The sequence below is a fragment of the Lissotriton helveticus genome, chromosome 8 (genome assembly GCF_964261635.1).
Source record: "Lissotriton helveticus chromosome 8, aLisHel1.1, whole genome shotgun sequence".
Taxonomy (NCBI): domain Eukaryota; kingdom Metazoa; phylum Chordata; class Amphibia; order Caudata; family Salamandridae; genus Lissotriton; species Lissotriton helveticus.
In genome coordinates, this window is record NC_136069.1 from 856,480,099 (window position 1) to 856,486,551 (window position 6,453).

The following is a 6,453-nucleotide window of genomic DNA, read 5'->3' on the forward strand; positions in this document are numbered from 1 at the left end:
CGTACAATAAATAAACCAGTAGCACTGATGGATCAGACATAAACCAGGCCAAGCGTGCAAAAGGACTGCTAGATGTGTGCATGCCTCATCCCATCCCACCTGTCCCTCTTCTCTTTTTCTCCTTCATTGTTTTATTTCTCCCTTTGACTTTTACTCTGGTGGGGCAAATTTATGAAGGCCTTGCGCCGCCGGTGCGTAATTTTTAACATGGGAAAAAGTGACGCACCGGCGGCGCAAGGCCTTCATAAATACGGCCCTATATTATATCCTCACATTTTTTTTTATTAACCACTCCTTTAAGTGAAGTGTAATTTGCGGCGGCAGACAGCGCCGGTAAGCGCGGTGGCGTGGCGGGGGCTTGTGGGAAGTCGATTGTCGATGGAATAGGTCAAATTAAATTAATAACACATATTCCGCTGTCTGTCGAGTTCCCTCCCACCCCGCCAGCTCCGCACCACCGCCACACTGCGTTTAGCTGCACCCGCCGCGTCTGATACTTTGGCTCACATGTCATGGAGCCATAATTACAGAAAAGATATCAAGATAACATCATAAAAATTACAAGCACTATGACAATTTCGTTCATATATCAAACCTTCGTTCCAAGTGCACATCTATTTTGGTCTTCATGCCTGACACATCCTTAAAGCGTTGAATATTTCTGAAAGATTTTAAGGTCAGATGTGCAATTCAAATGCTTGTAAGTAGTTGCAAATGGTCCACTGACTTTTGCAACCGAATTCTAATTTTCCAATGCACCCTATTTACTAATAGGTTACATTGCATCATCTTCAGACACAGCAGTACTATTAATTAGGCAGGTCACTATTTGCAGTCCCTTGTGATTGGCCACAGACACAGAGAACCTACCCTTTTTTTTTAAAGCAGCCCATGTTTCATAAAGAAGCTGGGCTGTTCTGAAAAATGAAAGTTTCCTATTTAAAAATAAAAAATCGGGGGAGCAGGCACTGTTCCCCTGGACCACTGCCTGCCTACTCCCCAAAGCTGCTGACACGGTTCCCAAAGGGAAGGGGGCTGTTCCTTCACAAGACAATTACTGCCCCCATTGAGGTCTCGGTAGCTGGCCATTACCTCTACGTCCCTCGTCCTCGACCCAGTCATTACTCATGAGGTATTCCACACGACAGGAAACAAAACAGGAAACGCTTTTAGACTCCACCCACCCTCCTGTCAGGTGCTATAACACACCTCACCACCAGAAGCATATCCTGTTTTGTTTCCTGTCGGTGGTTTGCTTGATGGGAGACGCTGGGGTGAGTGCCGGGCGCTTACCTGCTTCGTTTGTCCTGTGGATCCTCCTCTGCTGGGCTCTGGGGGGCTCCCATGGACCGTCGTGGGATTTCTTGGAGTGGGGCTGCTGGGCTTCCCTTTCTCCTCCTGGATTCAGGTGACCCGTACTGCTGGGCTTTGTGGGTCTTCCTGTTTCGTTTTTCCTGCCCCAGTCACGCTGATGGTTGTGCTGTGGATCGTCCTCCTGCTGCTTGCTGCTTTCCTGCTGGATCTTCGACCATGGACCAGGTAGGGGTTTGGGGCTGTGAGCGCTGGGCTGTTTTGGGGCGCGCTCCTCCCCTTTGGATTCCCCGATGTCGCCATTGCCTCCTTGCCTTGTGGGGGCCCTGGTGACGGCTCCTGCGTGTGCCTCTGGGTCGCGTTGTTCTCCCGACTGCTCTGGGACTGCCGGCTGTCTCGGCGGCGTCTTCCTGGATTTTGCGCGCATGCGCATTGCCCCCTGTTACACCCATCGGCCGTGTTCGGTGCCGGGTGCTGGTGTGGGCGGACGCCCGGGTGGGCTCCGGGCGCTCCGGTGCTTGGAGCGGAGTCGTGCCTGATCCGTGTTTGTACACGGTTGCGCATTCTGTGCCCAGTAGGCCTTCTGGGAGGAGCACTTGGATTGATTGCTGCGGGAGGTCGGGACGCTGTTCTGGTTCCGCGTCTGACTTCCTTGCCGCATCGGAGAGTTTCCGGCTGGGATGCCCGTCCTGATTTGTGCCTATTGGTGCTGAAAACTCCATTTCCTGCTCGGCGGTGCAGTGTTTCCAGGGTTGTTTGCCCCGCTGGCTGCCGCTGCGGGCTCCCGGTAGCCCCGAGTCCGGATGGGACTCTGACCACTATCCGTGCCGGTGGATACTGGCTGCTTCGCCTGTTCGGTGGGACAGGTTTTCTTTGCCTCCCCATGTAGCGGCTGCTACGGGGATCTTTCTGGCTGAAAAAGTTTTGCCCGATGTCCGTGGGGTTTTTGTTGCTGCCTGGTTCTATGCTCTAATCACCCTAGGACGTTCTTGGAGCTACATGTGATCTGTGGGGAGAACGTGCAGGTCCGGTATGCCGTCTCTTCTGGGATGGTCTTGTTCGCTGTACTTGCACTGTGCCGTGCCGTGTTTTTGTGTTTTGTGCTAAGGTGGCAGGCTGGCCTTCTGGAAAACGCCAAGCTACAGACCAGAGACTCCTGGGGATGCCGGGGATTGAACCCGGGGCCTCATACATGCGAAGCATGCGCTCTACCACTGAGCTACATCCCCTCCACTAGCCTCTACTGTTTATGGAGCGGCTGTTTGTTTCGTTCCCCATTGCAGGGGTCTTTGCTGCGCTTCCTCTACATTTGACTTCTACGTTGCCCGGTGTTCACGTGCGCTGTGGCCTGGACGCTGGTCTTCTGCTTCTTGGCGTCCTGGCTTGGCGTCTGGTGGGGGTCTGCTGACGGTAAGTGCTCGGCAGTGTTGTTCTTTCATCGCTTTCCGTTGGAGGAGTCTGTTCCACTGCACTGCGTTCCCTCTCCTACCCTCTCCTGTTCTACTGGGGTAGTTGCACGGATGCCTGGAGCTCGGCTTGGAGCGTTGGTCGTGTGCTGCCTCCATCGTGTGGGGTGGTGTTTCTTTTCCGGTGGGGCCTCCTCCCCTCTCCTGGGATGCCTGGAGGTGTGTTGATGCCCGGTTTGGGCGCCTTCTTCTGGACTCCTGTTGCTTGCTGTTGGGATTTCTGTTTTCTTCGGTTCTTCTTGTCCTTGTTTTCTCCTTTTTGGGATGTGGCTGACTCTTTGCCTTTCTCCGTTCCTGTGGACTCTGCGGTGGCCTGTCTTATGGGTCGTCCTTCCATAGCTGCTGGTCACGTTCTGATGGACGGTGTGGGCGAGTGGGCGGATTCTGCCCTGAAGATGTCTTCTGCTGCTTCTCATCTGGCTGTTCGTTCGGGCGTTTCTGGACTGGCGTCTGTGGCCCGCCTGGAGGATCACTTCTCTCGGTCGACGCCTTTGCTTCTGTGGGGACTTCTGCTGTGTCCTGTAGTTCCTCTGTTGCTACCCGCCGTATCCTGTTTCTGCGGGTTTGGATGTCGGACGCGGCCCGGCGTTCCATGGCTTTGGGGCCGCCTTCCGCTGATGCCTGTCTGTTTGGTGTCTCTCTGGAGGTGTAGCTACACAGGGTCTTCGAGGTGCTCAAGCATTCTTTGTCCTTTCATGTTCTTCCGCCCAGAGGGGGTTCCTCCTTCTCTGGTGCCTGGACTTTCCGCCTGCCTTCTGGGTTTCGCCGGTCCTCCTTTTGGGCTCAGCGTGGATCTGGCAGGTTTTTTCCCGGAAGTTTCTGGAGGTGTCTCAGTGGGGTGCCGGGTCTGGTCCGCAGCGTCCGGACTATGCCACCCTGGGGCCCGTTCTCGCTGGTGGTCCTCCTCTGGCTGTTGGGTGTCTTCGCGGGCTCCTTCGTGCTTGGCGCCTGACGTCCTCGGGCTGATGGGTGCTGGCTGTTTTGTCACTGGGCTTCCGGTTCGGATTCTTGTCTCCCCCCTTCCCCCCCCTTCCGGGGTGGTGGTGTCCCCTTCTCCTCGGTTTGCTTCCCGCCGTCTGGCCTTGTTGGACGGTGTTCGTTCTTTGGTCCGCGTGCTTGTGGTTGTCCCTGTTCCGTAGGAGGTGTGGGTGTTGGGCGTCTACTCCATCTTCTTTGTGGTGCCGCAGTTCAGGGGGGGTCTTCACCCTTCGGGGTCTGCACTTGTTCGTGCTGGAGTTCCTGTTCGTGATGGTGTTTCTCCGGAAGATTTTCAGCTGATCCGGTCCGGTTGGATGTTCTCCTCTCTGGACCTCCATGTTGCGTGCCTGCACGTCCCGGTGGCTGTGCGGTGTCTACGTTTCCTGCGCTTCTGCCTGCTGGGTCGGCGCTGGCTGTTCTGCGTCCCCCCCTTTGGTCTTCGGTCCGCCCCCCGGGTGTTCTCCGTGGTGATGGCTCCCTTGGTGGCCCTTCTCCATCTCCTGGGGGTGTCTGTGTTCCCGTGTTTGGACGTCTGGTTGGTTCGGGATCCGTCACTGGCGGTCGTGTCTCGCCGCCTTCACTTGTCCATGTCTTCTCTCTGGGGCCACGAGTGTTTGTTCTACTTGCCCATTTGTCTCCTGGTGCCTGCGTCCCGGAGGACCTTCGTCGGGCCAGTGTTCTATTCTGTGTTGGGCTGGTTGTTCCTGTCAGACGCCCGGATTCGCCTCCTGCAGTCTTTGCTGTGGTTGTTGCTGTTGCTTGTCTCGGCTCCCCTTCTTCGGTGGCTGGAGGTTCGGGCCTCTTGGCTGCTTCTGTTTTCACCGTGCCCTGGGCCTGGGTTCGTCTGCGGCCTCTGCTGTGGCTCGTGCAGAGGTGGATCCCCTTTCCTGTCCTGGACTTTGCGGTTCCTGTTCCTGTGTCTCTGGATGTTGTGTCTACTCTCCGGTGGTGGCTGGTCCACTCCCGCCTTTCCGTGGGGATGTTGTTTCATCTCCCTCCTCCTCTGGTTGTGGCCACGGATACCTGCACCTCGGGCTTGGGCTACGCTCTGGCCCGTGGGGTGGTGCTGGCGCACTGGCTCCCGTCGGAGTCTCGCGGGTCATCCTCCTGGTTGGTGTTGTTTGCAGTACTGAGGGGGCTTCGTTATTTCCTCCTTCGTCTGGAGGGTTGCCATGTCTTGGTGCGATCGGTCTGCACGGTGACTGTGGCTTCTCTGTGTCTCCTGGGGGGGGCCCACGGTTCGTCCCTGAGTCTGGTGGCTTGTTCCATCTCGGCTTGGGCGGTGCTTCATCTTCTGGCCCTGTCTGCTCCACACATTGGGGGTGTGGTCAATGTGGTGGCGGACTCCCTGAGTCGGTGGTTTCCCTCGTCTCTGTGCCTGGGTTTGGAGTTCCTCTGCTGCGGGCCTGGCGATGGGGCCTCCTCCCCTCTCCTCTGTGGTCTCCGTCCCTCTTTCTGGACGTGGTCTGCCCGACCTCTTGCTTTTGGTGCTGGAGGCTTCTCGTTGGTGGTCTGCCTTGTCTTCCTATGCGGGGCACTGGTCTTCTTTCTCGAGGTGGTGTTCCTCCTCTGGTTCCCTTGCTGGGCCTTCGGCTGCTGTCCGTGCCTTCCGGATCCCGGTTTCCTTTCTCCCTTCTGCTGGCTTGTTGGGTTTCTGGATTAATTTCGGGGTTGCTCTCTTCTCCTTCTGGTCGCTCTTTGGTGCCCCCATGGGGTTTCTCCTTGGTCTTGGGGAGTTTGCTGTCTTCCCCTTTTTTGTCCCTTTGGGATCTGTGGGCCCGTATTTCTGGCCTGGTGGCTTTTCTGTTCTTTCTTTTGGCCTCGCGCGTGCCTTGTCCTTTTCTGGGGCTCGTTCTGGGGTGTTTCGCTCTTCTGTGTCTCTCCCCGTGTCCTTTGGCTTGGCTGGTTTGGCTCCGGCTACTTCCGGGCTCTCTTTTGGGTCGCTGGTTTCTGGCGGTCTTTGCTCTTGCCTTTCTTGGTGCTGGTTTGCCCTGTCCGGCGGGTGTCCTGGCGCGTTCCGCTCGGGGCGTGTCTGCCTCCTGGACTGCTTCCCTGGGTGTGTCTCTTGGTGGTTTGCCGGGCTGGGTTCTGAGCCTCCGAATCCACTTTCGTGCGGCACTGCTGGTTGGGTTGTGCCTTTTCTGCCCGGACCGGTTTTTGGTCCTGGAGTGTTGCTGGCTGTGGGGTTTTTTTCCCTCCGCTCTGATTCTGTTCGCTTTTGCGACTTTATCTTGCTGCACTCCTTTGTGTCTGGTCTGTGTTTTGTTGTGTGGTTGCCAAAGGCCTGTTTTGGGCGTTGCTTTGGTATGCCTCATGAGTAATGACTGGGTCGAGGACGAGGGACGTAGAGGTAATGCTACGATTACATATGGTAATCCCCATTACTCTTAGTCCTACTCGTCCTCGACCCAGTCATACGTCCCGCCCGCCCTCCCTTTCCAGGCCTTTGGTGCTTGGTACATCAGGATATGCTTCTGGTGGTGAGGTGTGTTATAGCACCTGACAGGAGGGTGGGTGGAGTCTAAAAGCGTTTCCTGTTTTGTTTCCTGTCGTGTGGAATACCTCATGAGTAATGACTGGGTCGAGGACGAGTAGGACTAAGAGTAATGGGGATTACCATATGTAATCGTAGCAATCGTTTCCAATTACAATTGTAGTCGCAAACCATTGATACATTCATACCAAATAACACTTATGA

The 6,453-nt window shown here is 56.0% G+C and overlaps 1 non-coding gene across 1 annotated transcript; it reads right to left on the reverse strand.

Annotated features, from left to right (window-relative positions):
* Positions 1 to 2,468: 2,468 nt before the first annotated feature.
* On the reverse strand, positions 2,469 to 2,540 carry TRNAA-CGC (transfer RNA alanine (anticodon CGC)). The gene has a single exon. It is a non-coding gene; the product is annotated as a tRNA-Ala (tRNA).
* Between the last annotated feature and the right edge of the window lie 3,913 nt (positions 2,541 to 6,453).